The sequence below is a fragment of the Manis pentadactyla genome, chromosome 2 (genome assembly GCF_030020395.1).
Source record: "Manis pentadactyla isolate mManPen7 chromosome 2, mManPen7.hap1, whole genome shotgun sequence".
Lineage (NCBI taxonomy): Eukaryota > Metazoa > Chordata > Mammalia > Pholidota > Manidae > Manis > Manis pentadactyla.
The window spans coordinates 21040255-21066082 of NC_080020.1; positions in this window are offsets into that span (position 1 = coordinate 21040255).

Genomic DNA, 25828 nt, shown 5'->3' on the forward strand with positions numbered 1-25828 from the left:
GTTTATTAAGTATGTTAGGTGTACTTAATTAAGTCTCTTTCATTTTCCCTTGATCTGTAGCTTATCTTTATTTTTTGGCAGTTTCTAGTTTATCCTTGTGTATTTCACCTTATATACAAAAGGCAGCATGCTGTATCTATCAATCTGCTTTATCTGTCAGGGTTCTCCAGAGAAACAAACAACAGGATACATGCAATTGGCAGGCTGGAAGTCAGGTAAGAGTTGGCATTGCCCTGTTGAGTCAGACATCTGCAGGACTGGCCAACAGGCTGAAAATACAAGCAGGAATTCTGTTACAATCTGGAGTTAGAATTACTTCTCCAGGAAACATATTCTGGCTTCAAAGGCCTTCAGCTCATTGGGTGAGGCTCACCCATATTATGGATGATAATATACTTTACTCAAAGAAAACCTCCTAATTTAAAAATGCTAATCACATCTACAAAATGCCTTCACAGCAACATCTAGACTAGTGTTTGACCAAACAACTGGGCACCATAGCCTAGCCAAGGCAACACGTAAAAGCAACCATCACATTTACCTTCCATTCTTGTTGTTTCATTTGACAACATAACCTAGAGATGACTCCATATTGTACATAAATATTATCCTCCCTTTTTTTTGGATGGCAGCATAACATTCCATTGTACAGATATATCATTTATTCAACCAGATCTCTATTAAAGGATGGTTCTGTTTTATAAATATGGTTCAATAACATACCTTGCCCATATGTTCTTTCATATTTGTTACAGCATATTTTGGGAATTAATTCCTAAGATTAGGATTATTGAGAAAATTTGTAATTTTTTTGATACTACCAAATACCGCCTCTATGGGAGTGGACCTTCGAGCACTCTGCCCAGCGACAGGTGAGAGGGTTTATTTTGGCATAACCTCACAAAAAACAAAACAAACAAAAACAAAAACAACCCATTGTACATAAATATTTATACTTTTTTCCAATCTAACAAATAAAAATGGAATCTTAGGGAAACAAGGAAAAGCTATCTGCTGTTGGAGAAGGGTGGGCAACTCTTTCACCCCTCAGCTGAAAGCCATCTTCCACTAAGGGACAGCCTTCAACCTTATGCAAGTCTGGGATCCTACACTGCCCCCCTGGGAGAAGAGGCAGGAAACTTGCTCTCAGGCAAGATTCTCTGATACAAGTCACAGTTTGGCAGCCCTGTGAGAGACATAGGATCAGTGAGAAAGCCTCAGTTCTGAGGTTAATGTACACAGGGCCGACCTAAGACAGAGGCCAGAGAAGAATAAATCTTGTGCCCATCACAAGGCCTGCACACACAATGGTGTGAATGTTCCCTAGGGAGACAACCACAAATGCCAGATGTTAGCTGAAGTCCTCCAATGGAAGAAGAAAACAGGCTTGGAATTTTACTGTAAGGATTGCAATTCTGTAAGTGGAGGGTTGTGTACCTCTACAACAACTTGTATTTTCTGATGTGGTAGGTCTTTCACTAGATGCCCAGTGAAGAATAAGGGTAAAGGGGGAGTGGGGACAGGGTAATAGCCAGGTTCTAACTTGGCAGGTAAGTCCTACTGTGCTGATTTGGTAGAGAATCAAAGACTTAAAAAGTGGCTCTTTGACTATCTCCTCACTCAGTGCTTAACAGTAACTATTCTCTAGCATCTGGTGTCATTGCTCAAGTTATGCATCAATGGTTATGTGTCTTAAAAATTGAGAAGCAACACCATCAGATGTGCTTGAGGGAAGAATTTATTGTTACCATGTTAGTGACTCCTGTGTTTGCTTAGGAGTGGTCATTAATCAGCAGGTCCGCGTAGTACAGGCTGACACATCCACCTTCCCCAAATGGGCCACCAAGTTTGGACAATGAGTCCCTTATGTGACCATGGTGAGCTGAACTTCATGGATGCTCTTAACCCATGACCCAGAAACACAAAGAACACCCTGACCCTTGAGTAAAAGTAGGGAGAGGGAGCATGCTCCAACACTCGGCAGCCAGTAAGCTGGGCCTCACAGTTGAATTTGACTTGATATAGAGAAGCGAATTGAAGTAGTATTTTTTTATACTGATATATGTGGAATGAAATTCACATTCATTATACATAGATGAGCTTCAAATATATATTAGGGAATAATTCATCTAACAACAAAACTAAGTTCCCAACTTCCACCAAACTTTCTCTTTAGAAGAATTTTATTTGAACAATTTAATACATATTTGATTTCAACAGAAAGGCTGAAAGCAGAAATGAGAACAATTTATCTCATATATATCATGACAATTACATTTCTGACCTGGCCAAGCAGTCATTTTCCCTTAGAGACCTGGGGGGACTAAGTGATCTTTAAAGGTCTCTGGAATACAAATACTGACACCTTTACAAATCTATTTCAGTGCTGCTGAACCTGACAAGGTTTTTGTACTGAATGCTAAGGGTAGACACTGCATTGATCCCTTTTAGGAAACATTATTCAACCAATGCTTTCTATTTAAGAGATCCACTGGAGACCGTGATAGTTACACCAGTTTAAAGTGGGCTGGTGAGAGAGAAATGCAATAACTCAACTGCCATGAGATACTAATCTAAATGTTAATATTTCCACACCCAAGAACCCTGTTGGTCTGGGTTTGAAAGAATAGTAGCAAGGCAGAATGTTATGCAGCAATTGCTAGAGTGATAGCACCTAAGGGAAACATTGTAAGGTCTTTTTCATGATAGGATAGAATGCAATTAGAACTTGGCCATAAAGGTAATGCCTCTGAAGTGGGTCAGTGGTGATCTTTCCCAGAGCCTATACCCAGACTCTGATGGAAGAGGAGGAAGGTTTCGGCTTAGGGGCTACTACAAACAGCATTCCTTAGCTGTGTCTCTTAATGAGTCATTCTGTCTGTTTCCAGGCATTGGATAGGAACCAGTGACCTATTTAACCCTGTAATAGTCACTAGAAGTTATCACAATCAATCACACGTGGAATTTTTAGGACTCTACCATATACAAATCAGTTTCTTTCTCCCCATACACATGCACAAATTAATTTCTGTACTCCAAGAAACTTAAGGATGGGAGAGTAAGAACAGATGATGAATATCCTTAAAACAAGGGAAAATATACAACTGTAATTTCATATTTTTAACAACATGAGTTAAATGCTTAATGTATTCCAGGAATTGCATTGATTGCTTAACATGTTAAATTTTATTTAAAAATTATATGTAAAGCTGGTCCCTGTGTGGCACTCGGAGGCACTGAGGATACGATGGCCAGCTTACAAAAATGAAACACTGATGCCTGCCCTCACAAAACCCACACTTTGTGAAATAATAACCAAAATCATCCTACTAATGAATGCACACAAAACTTATATGATGCCCTTAAAAGTTAGGTTGTATCTGAACATGTAGCAAAGGAAACAGGCCTAATAATGTCAGGAAAGGTGACCTGAGTAAGTGACTCTTGAGCTGAGCTAAGAAGGATAAGTACGTCCATTCTCCTTTCCAATTCAACCTTCACAACAGGATGAGATAATATTACTGTTATTCCCCATTTCAATGTTAGGGACACTGAGGCTTAAATGCTGAGGAATTGTCCCAGGGTCTCAGAGCTGATCAGCAGACATACTCAGACCTGGGGCCCTCCAACTCCAGAGTCCCCCATAAAATCCATGCCCTGTGGCTGTGTTTCTCAAAGGACAGTTCCAGAACAGACAACATCAACCACACCTAGGAACTTGATAGTTCCCCCCGCAGCTCTGCTGTATTAGAAACTCAGGGTGGTGCCCAAATTTGTAACCATTCCTCCAGATGGCTCCAAGGCCTGCTCAAGACTGAGAGCCACTGCACTATGGTATCCCAAGGAAAAAAGGGGTTTGAGGGCCATAGTCTCAAAATTTTTGACTCATACTCCGCCTGAATTCAGTAGATTTTAATTATGTTAATATGAGCCAATCTTTTTCTCCTGAACTATTCTGCCCCTCATCACCACTCCTTTATTTATTGAAAGTATACCTCTCTTTATTAAAAAATGCCACCTGCCTGTAGAAGTGGAAATTATTTCTGATATATATTATCTATAAAATATAAGTTGCAATTATATTAAAGAAGCCTTGTGAAATACATAAAACACTATCAACAAACAGGGCAGATAGAGCAACGACCTCTGTAGGTTCAATCATGGCCATGATCTTAGTTCCAAGAACTACTCCCTATATTTACTAGCAGTCAGTAAGAAACAAGACTTGTAAATACAGTATTTTAACTAAAGGTTGGTATTTACATTTGTTATTTTTAAAAATTTGTTTACTTGAGCAATAAAATGTTATAGGATCTTGAATTTGTTCATTGGCTGCAGATGAACTCAACGCCTTGCAGTAGTGAACCTACTACTCTATAAAATTCAGTGGATGTGTGTGGATGCAACATACCACACCACATCCTGGGTGGGTTCTCTTAGGCAAAGAGATGCTAACTGGTTGTCCTCCACAGCTGTGGAAATGACTTTAAGCAGCCAGTGATAGAGTCTGGTGGACTCATTCAACCCAGTGTGAAGCCACATTTCTTATGAACACACTTTTTCCCCCTCTTTTCAACTTTGTAGTCAGCAAACTCTGATTATCTTTTATATTTTGTGCATCTTGGGGATTGTGTTTATCTTCGCAAGATGCATTTTCTCTTCCATGGTCCCCTTCAAGGAATCCAAACCCCTACCCTGTGATCTGGGAGTTCTGAAGGAAGCCTACCCCACCCCTCCTTTAAGGGTAGGTCATGTGATTCAGGCATAAAATAATCAGCATATTCTCATCTCTGACCAGTCAAACTCAGACCACTAAGAAGCAAGGCATGATTTACTAGAACTTTGAGGAAAGAAACTTCCTTGTTCTTCTAAAGGTGTCTTCCTAAAGAGACCCTTTCCATAATTGTTTCTGGAGGAGAAAGCCTGCTGCCCCCAGAGACAGCTGGCAAACCTATTTGGACCACATAAAAAAAGGTGGTACGGCATAGAACTAAGGGTAGTAATGTAGACAGGTCCTTGGTGGTATCATTAAAATGCTGAATCAAACTACCCCTGAAATTCATTTAATTTCTAGAATTGCCAGTTAATTGGGCCAATAAATCTCCTTTACTGTTTAAGTCTATTTGAACTAAGTTTTTTCTCCTTATGTGTAGCCCTAATGCATCCTAAATGCTATTGATCATTCTACTAAGCAGGACAATTTGGCCATGTTCAAGAGCCTCAAAAATATATGGAGCCTCTGAGCCAGCCACTCCTCTTCTAGGAATTTATTCTAAGGAAATAGTTGAACAGCTAGAAAGATATTTGTAAGCATAAGCCTCACAATGCCTTTTAGAATAGTGGAATAGGAGGCGGAGCCAAGATAGCGGCGTGAGTAGGACAGTGGGAATCTCCTCCCAAAAACATATATATTTTTGAAAATACAACAAATACAACTAATCCTAAAAGAGAGACCAGAAGACACAGGACAACAGCCAGACTACATCCACACCTGTGAGAAACCAGCACCTTGCAAAGGGGGTAAGATACAAGCCCCAGCCTGGCGGGACCCGAGCTCCCCTCACCCCAGCTCCCGGCAGGAGGAGAGGACTTGGAGCAGGAGGGAGAGGGAGCCCAGGACTGCTAATCACCCAGCCCCAGCCATCCGCAGCAGAGCACAGACACAGTGCATGTGTGGGGTGATGGAAACTAGGGAAACAGGACAGCAAGACCTTTAAGCGGTTCCCGAAGCTGATGCCCCTGTGACAAAGAAAAGCGAAGTGCTTTTTGAAAGTCTTAAAGGGACAGGGACGCCACAGCTGGAAGGAAGCATCCCAGGTCACAGTCCAGCAGCTGGAAATTCCAGGGAACTCCGGGTGCACTAATCCCCTGGGCAACAGCTCTGAGACCCCTCAAGGAGGTAAACAGCCAAATGGCCCCCCGTCCATTCCCCCTCCGGGGCCCCACCATAGCAGAGCAGCAGCCTGAGGCTGGCCACACCCACAGCAACGGAGCTTCCTCCATACCGGCCGGGCAAGATACAAAGACCCAGTCTACATGCAATTGCCCAACAACAACCCACTAGGGGTCGCAGTTGTCCCAGTAAAGAAAGGCCAGGACCAAGTGGAAACCCTTGGCTCTCCCAGCTGACAGAAAGTCAATAGCTCACATTGGCACATATCAACACGAAAAGGCAAAAAAATTTGATACAGACAAGACTAACCAAGACAGCTTCGACATCTTCTACATCTTCCCCTGAGAAGGAACCTGCGGAGATAGATTTAACCAGTCTTCCTGAAAAAGAATTCAAAACAAAAGTCATAATCATGCTGATGGACTTGCAGAGAAATATGCAAGAACTAAGGAGGGAGAATACAGAAATAAAACAAGCTCTGGAAGGACTTCAAAACAGAATGGACGAGATGCAAGATACCATTAATGGACTAGAAAACAGAGAACAGGAATGCAGAGAAGCTGATGCAGAGAGAGATAAAAGGATCTCCAGGAATGAAAGAATTTTAAGAGAACTGAGTGACCAATTGAAAAGGAACAATATCTGCATTATAGGGGTACCAGAAGAAGAAGAGAGAGAAAAAGAGATAGAAAGTGTCTTTGAAGAAATAATTGCTGAAAATTTCCCCAAACTAGGGGAGGAAATGGCCTCTCAGACCACAGAGGTACACAGAACTCCCATGACAAAGGATCCAAGGAGGGCAAAACCAAGACACATAATAATTAAAATGGCAAAGATCAAAGACAAGGACAAAGTATTAAAGGCAGCCAGAGAGAAAAAAAAGGTCACCTACAAAGGAAAACCCATCAGGCTATCATCAGACTTCTCAACAGAAACCCTACAGGCCAGAAGAGAATGGCATGATATACCTAATGCAATGAAACAGAAGGGCCTTGAACCAAGAATACTGTATCCAGCACGTTTATCATTTAAATATGAAGGAGGGATGAAACAATTCCCAGACAAGCAAAAATTGAGGGAATTTGCCTCCCACAAACTACCTCTACAGGGCATCTTACAGGGACTGCTTTAGATGGGAGCACTCCTAAAAAGAACACAGCACAAAACACCCAACATATGAAGAATCGAGGAGGAGGATTAAGAAGGGAGAGAAATAAAGAATCATCAGACTGTATTTATAATAGCTCAATAAGCGAGTTAAGTTAGACAGTAAGATAGTAAAGAAGCTAACCTTGAACCTTTGGTAACCACAAACTTAAAGCCTGCAATGGCAATAAATTCATACCTTTCAATAATCACCCTCAATGTAAATGGACTGAATGCACCAATCAAAAGACACAGAGTCGAGGGGCGGAAGATGGTGGCGTGAGTAGAGCAGCGGAAATCTCCTCCCAAAACAACATATATCTATGAAAATATAACAAAGACAACCCTTCCTAGAATAAAGACCAGAGGACACAGGACAATATCCAGACCACATCCGCACCTGAGAGAACCCAGCGCCTTGCGAAGGGGGTAAGATACAAGCCCCGGCCCCGCGGGAGCCGATCGCCCCTCCCCCCAGCTCCCGGCGGGAGAAGAGCAGGCAGAGCGGGAGGGAGACGGAGCCCAGGACTGCCAAACACCCAGCCCCAGCCATCCGGGCCAGAGTGCAGGGCGCTCGATACTAGGAAAACAGGGCAGCAAGAACAGTGAGCAGGCACTGGAGGTTGGGCGACAGAGGACATAAGAAAAGCGCGCGACCATTTTTTTTTGCTTTTTTGCTGTTTTGTTATGGCGAGTGCTTTTTGGAAGTCTTAAAGGGATAGGGACCCCAATACTAGGGAAACAGGGCAGAAAGACCGACTGGTGAGCAGAGGCCTGAGGCTGGCACCGGAAATAAAGAAAAACGAACGACCACCTTTTTTTTTAATTAAAAACTTTTTTTTTTTTTTTTAATTAAAAAAATTTTTTTTCTTTTTTTTTTGGTGGGCGTTGTTTTGTTTTGGCAGGTGCTTTTTGGAAGTCTTAAAGGGGCAGGGCGGGTCACTTAATCCAGAGGTAGGGAATCCGGGATCTCTGGGCACCCTAACCCCTGGGCTGCAGGGAGCAGGGAGACCCCATACGGAGATAAATAGCCTCCCAGCAGCTCCTGCTCCAACGCGACTCCACCATTTTGGAGTAGCTGCCCGAGCCAGGCCACGCCCACAGCAACAGCGGGGATTAACTCCATAGCAGCCGGGCAGGAAGCAGAAACCCTGTCTGCGCACAGCTGCGCAGCACAAGCCACTAGAGGTTGCTGTTCTCCCAGGAGAGGAGGGCCACAAACCAACAAGAAAGGAAGTACTTCCAGCCGTCACTCGTCCCAGTTCTGCAGACTATTCCTATCACCATGAAAAGGCAAAGCTACATTCAGACAAAGATCACAGAGACAACACCAGAGAAGGAGACAGACCTAACCAGTCTCCCTGAAAAAGAATTCAAAATAAGAATCATAAACATGCTGACAGAGATGCAGAGTAATACGCAAGAGAAATGGGATGAAGTCCGGAAGGAGATCACAGATGCCAGAAAGGAGATCGCAGAAATGAAACAAACTCTGGAAGGGTTTATAAGCAGAATGGATACAATGCAAGAGGCCATTGATGGAATTGAAATCAGAGAACAGGAACGCATAGAAGCTGACAGAGAGAGAGACAAAAGGATCTCCAGGAATGAAACAATATTAAGAGAACTGTGTGACCAATCCAAAAGGAACAATATCCGTATTATAGGGGTCCCAGAAGAAGAAGAGAGAGGAAAAGAGATGGAAAGTATCTTAGAAGAAATAATTGCTGAAAACTTCCCCACACTGGGGGAGGAAGTAATCGAACAGACCACGGAAATACACAGAACCCCCAACAGAAAGGATCCAAGGAGGACAACACCAAGACACATAATAATTAAAATGGCAAAGATCAAGGACAAGGAAAGAGTGTTAAAGGCAGCTAGAGAGAAAAAGGTCACCTATAAAGGGAAACCCATCAGGCTAACGTCAGATTTCACAACAGAAACACTACAGGCCAGAAGAGAATGGGATGATATATTTAATACAATGAAACAGAAGGGCCTTGAACCAAGGATACTGTATCCAGCACGACTATCATACAAATATGACGGTGGGATTAAACAATTCCCAGACAAACAAAAGCTGAGGGAATTTGCTTTCCACAAACCACCTCTACAGAACATCTTACAGGGACTGCTCTAGATGGGAGCACTCCTAGAAAGAGCACAGCACAAAACACCCAACATATGAAGAATCGAGGAGGAGGAACAAGAAGGGAGAGAAGAAAAGAATCTCCAGATAGTGTATATAACAGCTCAATAAGTGAGCTAAGTTAGGCAGTAAGATACTAAAGAGGCTAACCTTGAACCTTTGGTAACCACAAATTTAAAGCCTGCAATGGCAATAAGTACATATCTTTCAATAGTCACCCTAAATGTTAATGGGTTGAATGCACCAATCAAAAGACACAGAGTAACAGAATGGATAAAAAAGCAAGACCCATCTATATGCTGCTTACAAGAAACTCACCTCAAACCCAAAGACATGTACAGATTAAAAGTCAAGGGATGGAAAAACATATTTCAAGCAAACAACAGTGAGAAGAAAGCAGGGGTTGCAGTACTAATATCAGACAAAATAGACTTCAAAACAAAGAAAGTAACAAGAGATAAAGAAGGACACTACATAATGATAAAGGGCTCAGTCAAACAAGAGGATATAACCATTCTAAATACATATGCACCCAACACAGGAGCACCAGCATATGTGAAACAAATACTAACAGAACTAAAGGGGGATATAGACTGCAATGCATTCATTCTAGGAGACTTCAACACACCACTCACCCCAAAGGATAGATCCACTGGGCAGAAAATAAGTAAGGACACGGAAGCACTGAACAACACAGTAGAGCAGATGGACCTAATAGACATCTATAGAACTCTACATCCAAAAGCAGCGGGATATACATTCTTCTCAAGTGCACATGGAACATTCTCCAGAATAGACCACATACTAGGCCACAAAAAGAGCCTCAGTAAATTCCAAAAGATTGAAATCCTACCAACCAACTTTTCAGACCACAAAGGCATAAAACTAGAAATAAACTGTACAAAGAAAGCAAAGAGGCTCACAAACACATGGAGGCTAAACAACACGCTCCTAAATAATCAATGGATCAATGACCAAATCAAAATGGAGATCCAGCAATATATGGAAACAAATGACAACAACAACACTAAGCCCCAACTTCTGTGGGACACAGCAGAAGCAGTCTTAAGAGGAAAGTATATAGCAATCCAAGCATATTTAAAAAAGGAAGAGCAATCCCAAATGAATGGTCTAATGTCACAATTATCGAAATTGGAAAAAGAAGAACAGATGAGGCCTAAGGTCAGCAGAAGGAAGAACATAATAAAGATCAGAGAAGAAATAAAGAAAATTGAGAAGAATAAAACAATAGCAAAAATCAATGAAACCAAGAGCTGGTTCTTTGAGAAAATAAACAAAATAGATAAGCCTCTAGCCAGACTTATTAAGAAGAAAAGAGAGTCAACACAAATCAACAGTATCAGAAACGAGAAAGGAAAAATCACGACAGACCCCACGGAAATGCAAAGAATTATTGGAGAATACTATGAAAACCTATATGCTAACAAGCTGGGAAACATAGGAGAAATGGACAACTTCCTGGAAAAATATAACCTTCTAAGATTGACCCAGGAAGAAACAGAAAATCTAAACAGACCAATTACCAGCAACGAAATTGAAGCGGTAATCCAAAAACTACCAAAGAACAAAACCCCTGGGCCAGATGGATTTACCTCGGAATTTTATTAGACATACAGGGAAGACATAATACCCATTCTCCTTAAAGTTTTCCAAAAAATAGTGGAGGAGGGGATACTCCCAAACTCATTCTATGAAGCTAACATCACCCTAATACCAAAACCAGGCAAAGACCCCACCAAAAAAGAAAACTACAGACCAATATCCCTGATGAACGTAGATGCAAAAATACTCAACAAAATATTAGCAAACCGAATTCAAAAATACATCAAAAGGATCATACACCATGACCAAGTGGGATTCATCCCAGGGATGCAAGGATGGTACAACATTCAAAAGTCCATCAACATCATCCACCACATCAACAAAAAGAAAGACAAAAACCACATGATCATCTCCATAGATGCTGAAAAAGCATTTGACAAAGTTCAACATCCATTCATGTTAAAAACTCTCAGCAAAATGGGAATAGAGGGCAAGTACCTCAACATAATAAAGGCCATCTATGATAAACCCACAGCCAACATTATATTGAACAGCGAGAAGCTGAAAGCATTTCCGCTGAGATCGGGAACCAGACAGGGATGCCCACTCTCTCCACTGTTATTTAACATAGTACTGGAGGTCCTACCCACGGCAATCAGACAAAACAAAGAAATACAAGGAATCCAGATTGGTAAAGAAGAAGTTAAACTGTAACTATTTGCAGATAACATGATACTGTACATAAAAAACCCTAAAGACTCCACCCCAAAACTACTAGAACTGATATCGGAATACAGCAAAGTTGCAGGATACAAAATCAACACACAGAAATCTGTGGCTTTCCTATATACCAACAATGAACCAACAGAAAGAGAAATCAGGAAAACAACTCCATTCACAGTTGCATCAAAAAAAATAAAATACCTAGGAATAAACCTAACCAAAGAAGTGAAAGACTTATACTCTGAAAACTACAAGTCACTCTTAAGAGAAATTAAAGGGGACACTAACAGATGGAAACTCATCCCATGCTCGTGGCTAGGAAGAATTAATATCGTTAAAATGGCCATCCTGCCCAAAGCAATATACAGATTTGATGCAATCCCTATCAAACTACCACCAACATTCTTCAATGAACTGGAACAAATAATTCAAAAATTCATATGGAACCACCAAAGACCCCGAATAGCCAAAGCAATCCTGAGAAAGAAGAATAAAGTAGGGGGGATCTCACTCCCCAACATCAAGCTCTACTATAAAGAAATAGTAATCAAGACAATTTGGTACTCAGAGACACAGACCAATGGAACAGACGAGAGAATCCAGACATTAACCCATACATATATGGCCTATTAATATTTGATAAAGGAGCCATGGACATACAATGGCGAAATGACAGTCTCTTCAACAGGTGGTGCTGGCAAAACTGGACAGCTACATGTAGGAGAATGAAACTGGACCATTGTCTAACCCCATATACAAAAGTAAACTCAAAATGGATCAAAGACCTGAATGTAAGCCATGAAACCATTAAACCCTTGGAAGAAAACATAGGCGAAAACCTCTTAGACATAAACATGAGTGACCTCTTCTTGAACATATCTCCCCGGGCAAGGAAAACAACAGCAAAAATGAGTAAGTGGGACTATATTAAGCTGAAAAGCTTCTGTACAGCAAAAGACACCATCAATAGAACAAGAAGGATCCCTACAGTATGGGAGAATATATTTGAAAATGACACATCTGATAAAGGCTTGACGTCCAGAATATATAAGGAGCTCACATGCCTCAACAAACAAAAAACAAATAACTCAATTAAAAAATGGGCAGAGGAACTGAACAGACAGTTCTCCAAAAAAGAAATACAGATGGCCAACAGACACATGAAAAGATGCTCCACATCGCTAATTATCAGAGAAATGCAAATTAAAACTACAATGAGGTATCAGCTCACACCAGTAAGGATGGCTGCCATCCAAAAGACAAACAACAACAAATGTTGGCGAGGCTGTGGAGAAAGGGGAACCCTCCTACACTTCTGGTGGGAATGTAAGTTAGTTCAACCATTGTGGAAAGCAGTATAGAGGTACATAAAAATGCTCAAAACAGACTTACCATTTGACCCAGGAATTTCACTCCTAGGAATTTACCCTAAGAACGCAGCAATCAAGTTTGAGAAAGACAGATGCACCCCTATGTTTATTGCAGCACTATTTACAATAGCCAAGAATTGGAAGCAACCTAAATGTCCATCAATAGATGAATGGATAAAGAAGATGTGGTACATATACACAATGGAATACTACTCAGCCATAAGAAAAGGGCAAATCCAATCATTTGCAGCAACATGGATGGAGCTGGAGGGTATTATGCTCAGTGAAACAAGCCAAGCGGAGAAAGAGAAATACCAAATGATTTCACTTAACTGTGGAATATAAGAACAAAGGAAAAACTGAAGGAACAAAACAGCACCAGAATCACAGAACTCAACAATGGACTAACAGGTACCAAAGGGAAAGGGACTGGGGAGGATGGGTGGGTAGGGAGGGATAAGGGGGGGAGAGTAGGGGGGTATTAAGATTAACATGCATGGGGGGGTAGGAGAAAAGGGAGGGCTGTACAACACAGAGAAGGCAAGTAGTGATTCTACAACATTTTGCTATGCTGATGGACAGTGACTGTAAAGGGGTTTATAGGGGAGACCTGGTATAGAGGAGAGCCTAGTAAACATAATATTCGTCATGTAAGTGTAGATTAGTGATACCAAAAACAAAGCAAAAAAAAAAAAAAAAGGGCAGTTCCTGTGTGGTAACCTCCAACGAGTTCTACACAAGGGTATAAAGGGCATATAAAAGTGTAGGCAACGGGTCTGTTTGTGTTTATACAGAGGATCAAAGCCTAATTTGGCTACCCCGAAAATGAACTAAGATACGATATGAAAGAGAACTTCCAACATCTGCACTCTCTGGAAGACTCATGCCAGAAGATGATCATCAAAAAACCCCAACAAAGATCCACGCACTGCTACAGCTGTAGATGCACTCATCCCACCAGTTCCTGGACTTGCCATGGGAATGAGGAAGGAGATATCTAAGCTGGCCTGTGCATACAGTAAAACAACAAATTTGACTGGATCTATACTGTTGGAACTCAACCAAGAATTTGGAGAAGTGCAAATTGTAGCGCTCCAAACTCTTACAACTACAGACTATTTACTGTTAAAAGAACATATGGCATGTGAAGAGTCCCCAGGAATGGGTTGTTTTAATTTGTCTGATTTCTCTCAGACTGTTCAAGTTCAGTGGGAGAATATCCACCATATCATAGATAAGTTTTCACAAATGCCTAAGGTGCCTTAATGGTTTTCTTGGTTTCACTGGAGATGCCTGGTAATTACAGATATGCTTTGGTTATGTAACTATACTCCTATTATGTTAATGTGTGTGCGCAATTTAAGTAGTAGCTTAAAACCTATATATGCTGAAGTTACTCTACAAGAAGATTTGTCAAAGAAATAATCAATCTTCCCATGTTTTCTTCCACCTGCTACTTCTATAGCTTTTCTTCTTCCTTCCTAATTACAACCCTTAAATAGAATTCGTGCCTCATATCAAATTTACCGAGTATCATAACTCCTCCAAGTGGTAAAGATACCTCAAGACAAATGCTGGGCATAGAAGCCACAGGGCATAAATATGCAAAGAAGTAAAAAGCTAACCTTTTCAAACAATAAGGCTTCCCTCTCACTTACCAACTTCACATTTCCCTGTATGGCCCCGGAAGATGACTGGTTAGCCTGAGACGGGTAAGATTCCTCAAGGGAGGAACAACCTAAGACAGGCACAGTCGCAGGGGGGCCATCAGGTGAGAAATTGGGGATCAACAGAGGTGAGGCTTAGAACCTCACCCCCCCTGTTCTGAGAGAAATCTTCTGCATATGTGGATGTTTTATTGCCCTGGTCTAGCTTGGATTAACACATAGTCTACAGGCACACACCTGATCATCTACATGTGCTCTCTTACAACACTAAACTATGTTTTCTACCTTTATCTTGTATCTACCTACCACTTCAGCATTTTATTAAAAATAATAATAATAAAGAGAGAAATGTGGTATCCACATATAAATCAAGTATAAAAACCAAATGAGTATTCATATTTGAACTGACTGTTTATAGTTCATAATGCATGAACAAAACCGAAAGTTTCTGTGATGACTGCCCTTGTACTGTTCACTATGTAACTTATTCATTATGTAAGAATTTGTTCTACATGTAAAAACTTGTTTGTTATGCCTCAGAAGATTGGAGACTGACAAAAATTAGGCTTGGGGTGGATTAATGATTGTGCATTGAGCATTGACTCCCCTATACAGAATTTTATTGTCGTTAACAACCATTTGATCAATAAATATGAGAGATGCCCTCACAAAAAAAAAAAAAAAAAAGGACAGACTTCCAATGTTAAAATAAATAAGTAACCGGGATGTAATGTATAGCATAAGGAATATAGTCAACATATTGTAACAGCTTGGTAGGGTGATAGCTGGAACCTAGAATTATGTATATAAATGTTCTACCACTGTGTTGTACACTTGAAACTCATGTAATGTAATACTGTGTGTCAACTACCCCTCAATAAAAAATAATTATTAAAACCAAATGAGTATTCATATTTGAACTGACTGTTTAGAGTTCATAATGCATGAGCAAAACCGAAAGTTTCTGTGATGACTCCCCTTGTGCTGTTCACTATGTAACTTATTCATTATGTAAGAATTTGTTCTACATGTAAGAACTTGTTTGTTATGCCTCAGAAGATTGGAGACTGACGAAAATTAGGCTTGGGGTGGATTAATGATTGTGCATTGAGCACTGACTCCCCTATACAGAATTTTATTGTCGTTAACAACCATTTGATCAATAAATATGAGAGATGCCCTCACAAAAAAAAAAAAAAAGAAAAGAAAAAAGGACAGACTTCCAATGGTAAAATAAATAAGTAACCGGGATGTAATGTATAGCATAAGGAATATAGTCAAGATATTGTAACAGCTTGGTAGGGTGATAGCTGGAACCTAGAATTATGTATATAAATGTTCTACCACTGTGTTGTACACTTGAAACTAATGTAATGTAATACTGTGCATCAACTACCCTTCAATAAAAAATAATTATTAAAAAAAAAAAAAAAAAGACATAGAGTAATAGAATGATTAAAAAAGCAAGACCCATCCATATGCTGCTTACAATAGACTCAACTCAAACCCAAAGACATGCACAGACTTAAAGTCAAGGGATGGAAAAAGATATTTCATGCAAACAACAGAGAGAAAAAAGCAGGTGTTCCAATACTAGTATCAGACAAAACAGACTTCAAAATAAAGAAAGTAACAAAAGATAAAGAAGGACATTACATAATGATAAAGGGCTCAGACCAACAAGAGGATATAACCATTATAAATATATATGCATCCAATAAAGGAGCACCTAAATATCTGAAACAAATACTAACAGAATTAAAGGAGGAAATAGAATGCAATGCATTCATTCTGGGAGACTTCAACACACCACTCACTCCAAAGGACAGATCCACCAGACAGAAAATAAGTAAGGACACAGAGGCACTGAACAACACACTAGAACAGATGGACCTAATAGACATCTACAGAACTCTACATCCAAAAGCAACAGGATACACATTCTTCTCAAGTGCACATGGAACATTCTCCAGAATAGACCACATACTAGGCCACAAAAAGAGCCTCAGTAAATTCCAAAAGATTGAAATCCTACCAACCAACTTTTCAGACCACAAAGGCATAAAACAAGAAATAAATTCTACAAAGAAAGCAAAAAGGCTCACAAACACATGGAGGTTTAACAACACGCTCCTAAATAATCAATGGATCAATGACCAAATCAAAATGGAGATCCAGCAATATATGGAAACAAACGACAACAACAACACTAAGCCCCAACTTCTGTGGGACACAGCAAAAGCAGTCTTAAGAGGAAAGTATATAGCAATCCAAGCATATTTAAAAAAGGAAGAACAATCCCAAATGAATGGTCTAATGTCATAATTATTGAAATTGGAAAAAGAAGAACAAATGAGGCCTAAGGTCAGCAGAAGGAGGGACATAATAAAGATCAGAGAAGAAATAAACAAAATTGAGAAGAATAAAACAATAGAAAAAATCAATGAAACCAAGAGCTCGTTCTTCGAGAAAATAACAAAATAGATAAGCCTCTAGCCAGACTTATTAAGAAGAAAAGAGAGTCAACACACATCAACAGAATCAGAAACGAGAAAGGAAAAATCATGACAGACCCCACAGAAATACAAAGAATTATTAGATCGTACTATGAAAACCTATATACTAACAAGCTGGAAAACCTAGGAGAAATGGACAACTTCCTAGAAAAATACAACCTTCCAAGACTGACCCAGAAAGAAACAGAAAATCTAAACAGACCAATTACCAGCAACGAAATTGAAGTGGTAATCAAAAAACTACCAAAGAACAAAACCCCCCGGGCCAGATGGATTTACCTCAGAATTTTATCAGACATACAGAGAAGACATAATACCCATTCTCCTTAAAGTTTTCCAAAAAATAGAAGAGGAGGGAACACTCCCAAACTCATTCTATAAAGCTAACATCACCCTAATACCAAAACCAGGCAAAGACCCCACCAAAAAAGAAAACTACAGACCAATATCCCTGATGAACGTAGATGCAAAAATACTCAACAAAATATTAGCAAACTGAATCCAAAAATACATCAAGAGGATCATACACCATGACCAAGTGGGATTCATCCCAGGGTCGCAAGGATGGTACAACATTCGAAAATCCATCAACATCATCCACCACATCAACAAAAAGAAAGACAAAAACCACATGATCATCTCCATAGATGCTGAAAAAGAACTGGATAAAATTCAACATCCATTCATGATAAAAACTCTCAACAAAATGGGTATAGAGGGCAAGTACCTCAGCATAATAAAGGGCATATATGATGAACCCACAGCTAACATCATACTGAACAGCGAGAAGCTGAAAGCTTTTCCTCTGTGATCAGGAACAAGACAGGGATGCCCACTCTCCCCACTGTTATTCAACATAGTACTGGAGGCCCTGCCTCAGCAATTAGACAAAACAAAGAAATACGAGGAATCCAGATTGGTAAAGAAGAAGTTAAGCTGTCACTATTTGCAGATGACATGATATTGTACATAAAAAACCCTAAAGACTCCACTCCGAAACTACTAGAGCTAATATCGGAATTCAGCAAAGTTGCAGGATACAAAATTAACACACAGAAATCTGTGGCTTTCCTATACACTAACAATGAACTAATAGAAAGAGAAATCAGGAAGACAATTCCATTCACAATAGCATCAAAAAGAATAAAATACCTAGGAATAAACCTAACCAAGGAAGTGAAAGACCTATACCCTGAAAACTACAAGACACTCTTAAGAGAAATTAAAGAGGACACTAACAAATGGAAACTCATCCCATGCTCGTGGCTAGGAAGAATTAATATCGTCAAAATGGCCATCCTGCCCAAAGCAATATACAGATTTGATGCAATCCCTATCAAACTACCAACAGCATCCTTCAATGAACTGGAACAAATAGTTCAAAAATTCTTATGGAAATACAAAAGACCCCGAATAGCTAAAGCAATCCTGAGATGGAAGAATAAAGTGGGGGGGTATCTCACTCCCCAACTTCAAGCTCTACTACAAAGCCACAGTAATCAAGACAATCTGGTACTGGCACAAGAACAGAGCCACAGACCAATGGAACTGAATAGAGACTCCAAACATTAACCCAAACATATATGGTCAAGTAATATTCAATAAAGGGGCCACGGACATACAATGGGGAAGTGACAGTCTCTTCAAGAGATGGTGCTGGCAAAACTGGACAGCTACATGTAAGAGAATGAAACTGGATCACTGTCTAATCCCATACACAAAAGTAAATTCGAAATGGATCAAAGACTTGAATGTATGTCATGAAACCATAAAACTTTTACAAAAAAACATAGGCAAAAATCTCTTAGACATAAGCATGAGTGACCTCTTCTTGAACATATCTCCCCAGGCAAGGGAAACAAACGCAAAAATGAACAAATGGGACTATATCAAGCTGAAAAGCTTCTGTACAGCAAAGGACAACATCAATAGAACAAAAATGTATCCTACAGTATAGGAGAATATATTCGTAAATGACAGATCCGATAAAGGGCTGACATCCAAAATATATAGAGCTCACACGCCTCAACAAACAAAAAGCAAATAACCCAATTAAAAAATGGACAGAGGAGCTGAATAGACAGTTCTCTAAAGAAGAAATTCAGATGGCCAACAGACACATGAAAAGATGCTCCACATCGCTTGTCATCAGAGAAATGCAAATTAAAACCACAATGAAATATCATCTCACACCAGTAAGGATGGCTACCATCCAAAAGACAAACAACAACAAATGTTGGCGAAGTTGTGGAGAAAGGGGAACCCTCCTACACTGCTGGTGGGAATGTAAATTAGTTCAACCATTGTGGAAAGCAGTATGGAGGTTCCTCAAAATGCTCAAAATAGAAATACCATTTGACCCAGGAATTCCACTTCTACGAATTTACCCCAAGAATGCAGCACTCCAGTTTGAAAAAGACAGATGCACCCCTATGTTTATCGCTGCACTACTTACAATAGCCAAGATATGGAAGCAACCTAAGTGTCTATCAGTAGATGAATGGATAAAGAAGATGTGGTACATATACGCAATGGAATGTTATTCAGCCATAAGAAGAAAACAGATCCTACCATTTGAACAACATGGATGGAGCTAGAGGGTATTATGCTCAGTGAAATAAGCCAGGTGGAGAAAGACAAGTACCAAATGATTTCACTCATATGTGGAGTATAAGAACAAAAGAAAACTGAAGGAACAAAACAGCAGCAGAAGCAGAGAACCCAAGAATAGACTAATAGTTACCAAAGGGAAAGGGACTGGGGAGAACGAGTGGGAAGGGAGGTCTTAGGGCGGGAAAAAAAGAAAGGGGGCATTATGATTAGCATGTATAGTGTGGGAGGGCACGGGGAGCTCTGTGCAACACAGAGAAGACAAGTAGTGATTTTACAGCATCTTACTATGTTGATGGACAGTGACTGTGAACGGGGATGTAGGGGGGTCTTGGTGAAGGGGGGAGCCTAGTAAACATAATGTCCTTCATGGAATTGTAGATTAATGATACCAAAATAAAATTAAAAAATAAAAGTAAAAAGAAAATAAAAGAGATGGGGGCAGACAAACAGAAAAGGTGACTCAAGAAAACCTAACTCTCTCCACAATTAACTTGATTCTCCAGTAGGAATGCCCCTAAAATCCTTGCTGCACACAGGGGAAATCAGGACAGAATTACGTCCTGTGTTAGATAATCTATTTACATTATCTGATTACTGTCCTGGCCGGAAGACTCTCATCAGCTTTGTGAAAACTTTATGAGAAAAGCACAGACTTTTCCTTACTTGCTTCAGTCCTCTGCAGTGGTTAGACATGCATTGTGTTCTGAGGGCTCACCACACTTTCTTAGCCTCACCTAGTTCTCTCTCCTTTTTCCTGTATAGGCATGTTCTCCAATGAATCTCCTGATGCCTATTTCTCAAAGGACCAGAGCTAATACACTGACATAATTCTCTGTCTCTGCATAATGCACTAAGAGCTGTGTGACAGAAGGGCCAAGTCTGCCTTGTGGAAGCTGTCACTGTGACTCCTGTACCCAGCACAGGCACAGTGCTTCAGCACAGAGTAGCCACTCAATAAAAACTTGTCAAACGAATGTCATTAAATGAAAGTTTGGATCCAGTATTCTTTTCAGTTTAACTCCAGGGCCAATTTTCTTTTCTCTTCTCCATGTTTCTTCCTCACCACCCCTGCCTTTCTCTGTCTCTCTCTGTCTCTCTCTCTCTCTCTCTGTCTCTCTCTCTCACACACACATACACAGACCAGTACTCTGCGCTAGGCATTATGGGATAATCAGATGTAAAGAACCATGATCCTTACTCTCAAAAAGGCTAATTGTATACTGATATTAAGTGTGATTTCCCAAGAGCCTTTATGAGGTAGGAGTGAGGGGCAAGGAGTAAGGCAAAACAATCCAGATATTTGATAGCAATATACCCATCCACCAGGGCTTTGTTCTGTTTACTACTGTACCCCTATTGCCTATAACAGTGAATGGCATATAGGAGGGGCACAAAACATTTTTTAAAAGTGGATGGATGCATGAATTGAACCATCAGTTTTATGGATTTTCCCATTTTCCCTATGTATTGAAATGGTCTCTACACAAACTTCCAAGACGACACAGATACAATGTAAGAGTCTCAATTTGAACTCTAGTTTCTATTTTGCTGGTGGAACTATCCACATTGTGTTCTGGGGTAAACCCAGCACTGGACACAATGTCTCTTAAGTCATTGCAGTGTGTGAACTGTCTGAGATGGAAGCTTGAGATTCTAGGAGAGGTAATTGAGAGGTTGCTGCGTAGGAAGTTAGACAGCAAACTATTACCTACTTGTCCTTTAGAAACTGAGAAATCTTGCCAAACAAAATCTTCCCTAATCAAATTGACTAAAATGCCATCAGCACACACTATGCCCGAGGCCTGTGCTGTATACAGTGAGCACTAAGAGAAGGAATTCGATGTGGCTCCTGTCATTGATGACTCTGGGATAGCTGGAGATGAAGAAAAGCACACAAACATCTGAGGCCCATTTAATGGTCCTCATCGATGCTCGGTCTTAACTGTCTTTGAAGATACAATTGAACTGCCATCCCCTTTATAAAGTCTTCCCAGATCTCCAACTTGGAAAGTAATCACCTTTTTCTCTTTACTTCATTCCATGGATCACAGCCTACCTTGACTTAGAGCTAATTGGTCACATACATAATCTGTTTATCTGTACTATTCATTTAAATTCCTTTTTTAATTATATTCCACATGGCAGATATGAGAGTAACACCTTATAATTCTGCAACACTTTATGGTTTTAAAAAAAGGTAATTTCCAACTCCAATCGCACTTTTTCAACCTTGATTAAATGTCTGTGAGGCAGGAAGGACTGATACAATAGCTGCTTTACAGATGAGGATGCTGAGACTTGGAGAAGTTGTAGTTGGACAGCCCTAGGCTGGAATTCCAGCTCTGCCATTTACCAACTGCGTGACCTTGAAGGCTCAATTTATTGCATTGAGCTTCTTACAAAATGGGAGGTAATAATGTTAAGTCTTACTTCTTACAGTTGTGAAGATGTCAGCATGGAGCGTCTGATTCATAATAAATAATTAACAGTACATGGCTAATTAAAAGGCATATTTTGAACCCAGATTTCAACTCCAAGTCCAGAACTCTCTTGAATATACTCTATAGTGACTACCTTATATCACAAGCTTCTTCATGACAGAAAGTACTTTTAAGTCATCTTTGTATCTACAGAAAGGTTCAGCACCATTTTTTTTGATTCATAAGGGCTCAAAGTTGTTAATAGGAATAATTATTTTACTGACTTGCCAGTCATCTTTATTTACTTCTCTACTATTTCAGAGTGCCTCATATATACTATGTACTATATCATATACATGCAGAATGAGTACTATGTTTATATCTATATAAATGTGTGTGTGATCACATACATATATATAAACACAGTATTGCAGTATGTATATACAGTATGTATTAGTTAGGATTGTGTTTGGCTGTGAACAGAAACATGACAACAGTAACTTAAAATGCATAGGAGATTTTCTCATGCAAGAAAAGAAGGGCAGTAAGTTTTCCAGGGCTCATACAAGAATGCAGCAATGTCATAAGGGAACCAGAGGCCATCTATCTTCTTTCTCCACCTTTGTTTTCATTCTCTTAAAATGGCTGTTGAAGCTTGAGCCAGTGTGTACATCAGCATGTCCACACTCTGGGCTGGAAGAAGAGTGAAGTGAGATGCATAGAAACCAAAGGGCAAGAACTGTATTAATGGCCACTCTCAGCAGCAAGGAAAGCATGGATTATAGACACATGTAGATACAGATGCAAGCACAGATGTAGATAGATACAGATGATGTAGATAAAAAAAAGAAACATAGATATGAGGTATCCAGCCTCTGTTGGTATAAAGAAGACAAAGAAGAGGAATGGGAATAGGGAGGGATCAAATGGGTGCAGAGTGAGCCAATAGATATTATCTTCCTAAGGAAGATCTGACAAATGTATTCTACATTATGTTGTATAAAATATTAAATTATTATAGTATTCTTTTAGGAAGATAATTTTAGGTATGGATTAAAACCCTCATTTGCCAGAGTGGTGAAAACTTAAAAATCAGTCATATTTTGGAGTCCTTACCTAGAGTCATATATTTTATCAAAAAGTTGGATAGGGGTAGGGGTACATGTGTATGGTACCAGAAAAGGAGATGAAAGATCTTAAGTCTTCCATCCATTATGGCTACCATTAAGTTGCTCATTGATTTATACAACAGCATGGATGAATATGTCTTTTTTGAAGTATAGCTGATATACAATCTTACATTAGTTTCAAGTATACAACACAGTTGTTCAATAGTTACCCACATTATTAAATCCTCACCCTAACTAGTGCAGTTACTATCTGTCAATACAGATGGATGTTACAGAATCATTGGTTATATTCTTCACAGCATGGGTGAGTATTAAAGGCATTTTGCTAAGTACAAGAAGATGGACCTGAAAGGCCACATATTGTATAACTCCAATTCATATGACATTCTGAAAAAGGCAAGATTACAGGGCTGGAAAACAGATCAATGGCTGCTAAGGGATAGTGGAGGCAGGAGTGGTTGAGTACAAAGAAGAACCAGAATAGGGAGGGACTGGACAGGTACAGAGTGAGCAAGCCAACATACAATTTCTGTTTCAGCAGGATCTGATAAATTTCTTATACATTAAGTTGCATAAAATATTAAACCACTGTTTCCTTCAGAGGAAATTTTAGAGTATTATTCTAAGTGGTACTGCAGTGGTAGACATTGGACTCCATGCATTTATCAAAATTCATAGAATTTTACACTACAAAGAGCCAACATTAATGTATGCAAACTATAAAATGAAAAATAATCAACCAGAATGTGAAGAGACTCTAAGATGAAATGCAGACTGTGAAAAAAATGAATCTAACTATATGACCAATGTATGACATCTGCACTGGAGGAGGTAGGTGGGAAAGGAGATGACCTAAGGAACATTGGAGAATTGTGTTTAGGCTAGAAACTGTAAGGGCATAGAGGAAAGGAACTATATACAAACAACTACAGCTGTTAAAGTTGTTTATCACGGGGATACAGATTAACAGTCCTGGAACAATTTTATATGTATACCAGGGTTGAACAAATAAGTAATTGGATGGAGGATGGTAGGTGACAGATTTCTCATCACTGGAGAGAAAAGTTACAGATGAACAAGAATAAAAGGCTAACATTACCTTGTGATACTAGATTAGAGACACCAGTATAAATTCATGTTTAGCTTAATGTGCACATACAGACAGATACAGAAACAATCATAGCTAAGTGTGAATGCATGAGTTAATGCTGTACATCCCCTTTGTCAGCTAAGATGCCTAGAAGCAATGTCACTCTGGTAGCAACCCTCACTCCCAGTGAACAGACCTTGGTTTCAAAAGCCTTCCATCCATTATGGTAGACATCCTCCATAAATAAATAAAGCCTCCTTCAAGACATGGACAAATGTAAGATTGTGGCAGGGAAAATAGAAGTCAAGCCTGGCACATCTGGTGGTACTAGAAAGTTAGTAAGTGCTCAGAAAATAAAACAATAGGGGCATCTCAGAGAGACACAGGAGCTAAACTGGCAGAACTGCCAATCACCAACAGGGGAACAATTTATGCAATAAACTCACACAGGGGATTGTCATAACACAAAATATAAACAATATACACGATGCCATTGCGTGTTTGGGCTCCTACAACAAAATACCATGGACTGGGTAGCTTATAAACAATAGAAGTTTATTTCTCACACTTCTAGCAGATGGAAGTCTAAGATCAAGTCACTGGCATGGCCATGTTCTTGTGAGGGCCCTCTCCCTGGTCCATGGCTGGTACCTTCTTATATGTGCTCACATAGAAGAAGGGCTGGACTCTTTTAAAAGGCACTAATCCCACTTATGAGTGTTCTCTCCTCAGGACCGAAGCACCTCCCAAAGCCCCATTTTCCGAAGCCACCACTCTCTGGGGCTACAATTCCAGAAGAATTGCAGAGGGGGGAAAAACCAAACCTTCAGACCACAGCACGTGAATTCATGCCAATATAAATAAAGGATCAAATACGTGGGAGGGGAGTGAAAAATCTTCCTTACAGAAGAATTCTTCATAGATGTAGAAATACTCCCCCAAGAAGGCAGAGCTTTACCTACACGACCTCCGGAGCGTGGGCGAAACTTAGTGCATGTAGGCAAAAGGGGAAAACAGCCACTTTACAGTGGAGAAATCTGGCAGACATTTCTTACCCACGTGATTAAAGTTAGTATCATTGACGTAGCCTACATCTGATAGGATATGAAGAAGAGCACTTCACCCCTGCGGTATGCTTTCCAAAAACCCATAAGCCTTTCTAACCATTAGAGAAAGATCAGATAAACCCAGCGTGAGGGATATTCTACAACATACCCAGCAAGTCCTCCCCCAGACTGTTAAAGTCACGGAAAAGAAAGGTCAGCAAGCTGCTGTCACAGACTAGAGGAAACTCAGGGGTCATGACAACTATATGTGGTTTCCTGGATTGGCTTCTGGAAGAAAAAAAGGACATTGGTGGAAAAATGGGTTAAATCTAAATAATATTTAGAGTTCAGTAATAATGTGCCACTGGTTTCTTAGTTTGGACAAATGGGCCAAGGTAATATAAGGTGATAACGTCAGGGGAAACTTACACAGCTGACCCAGTTTAGGTGAGGGACTGTGGGCACTATTTGTACTATCTTTGCAACTTCTCAGTAAACC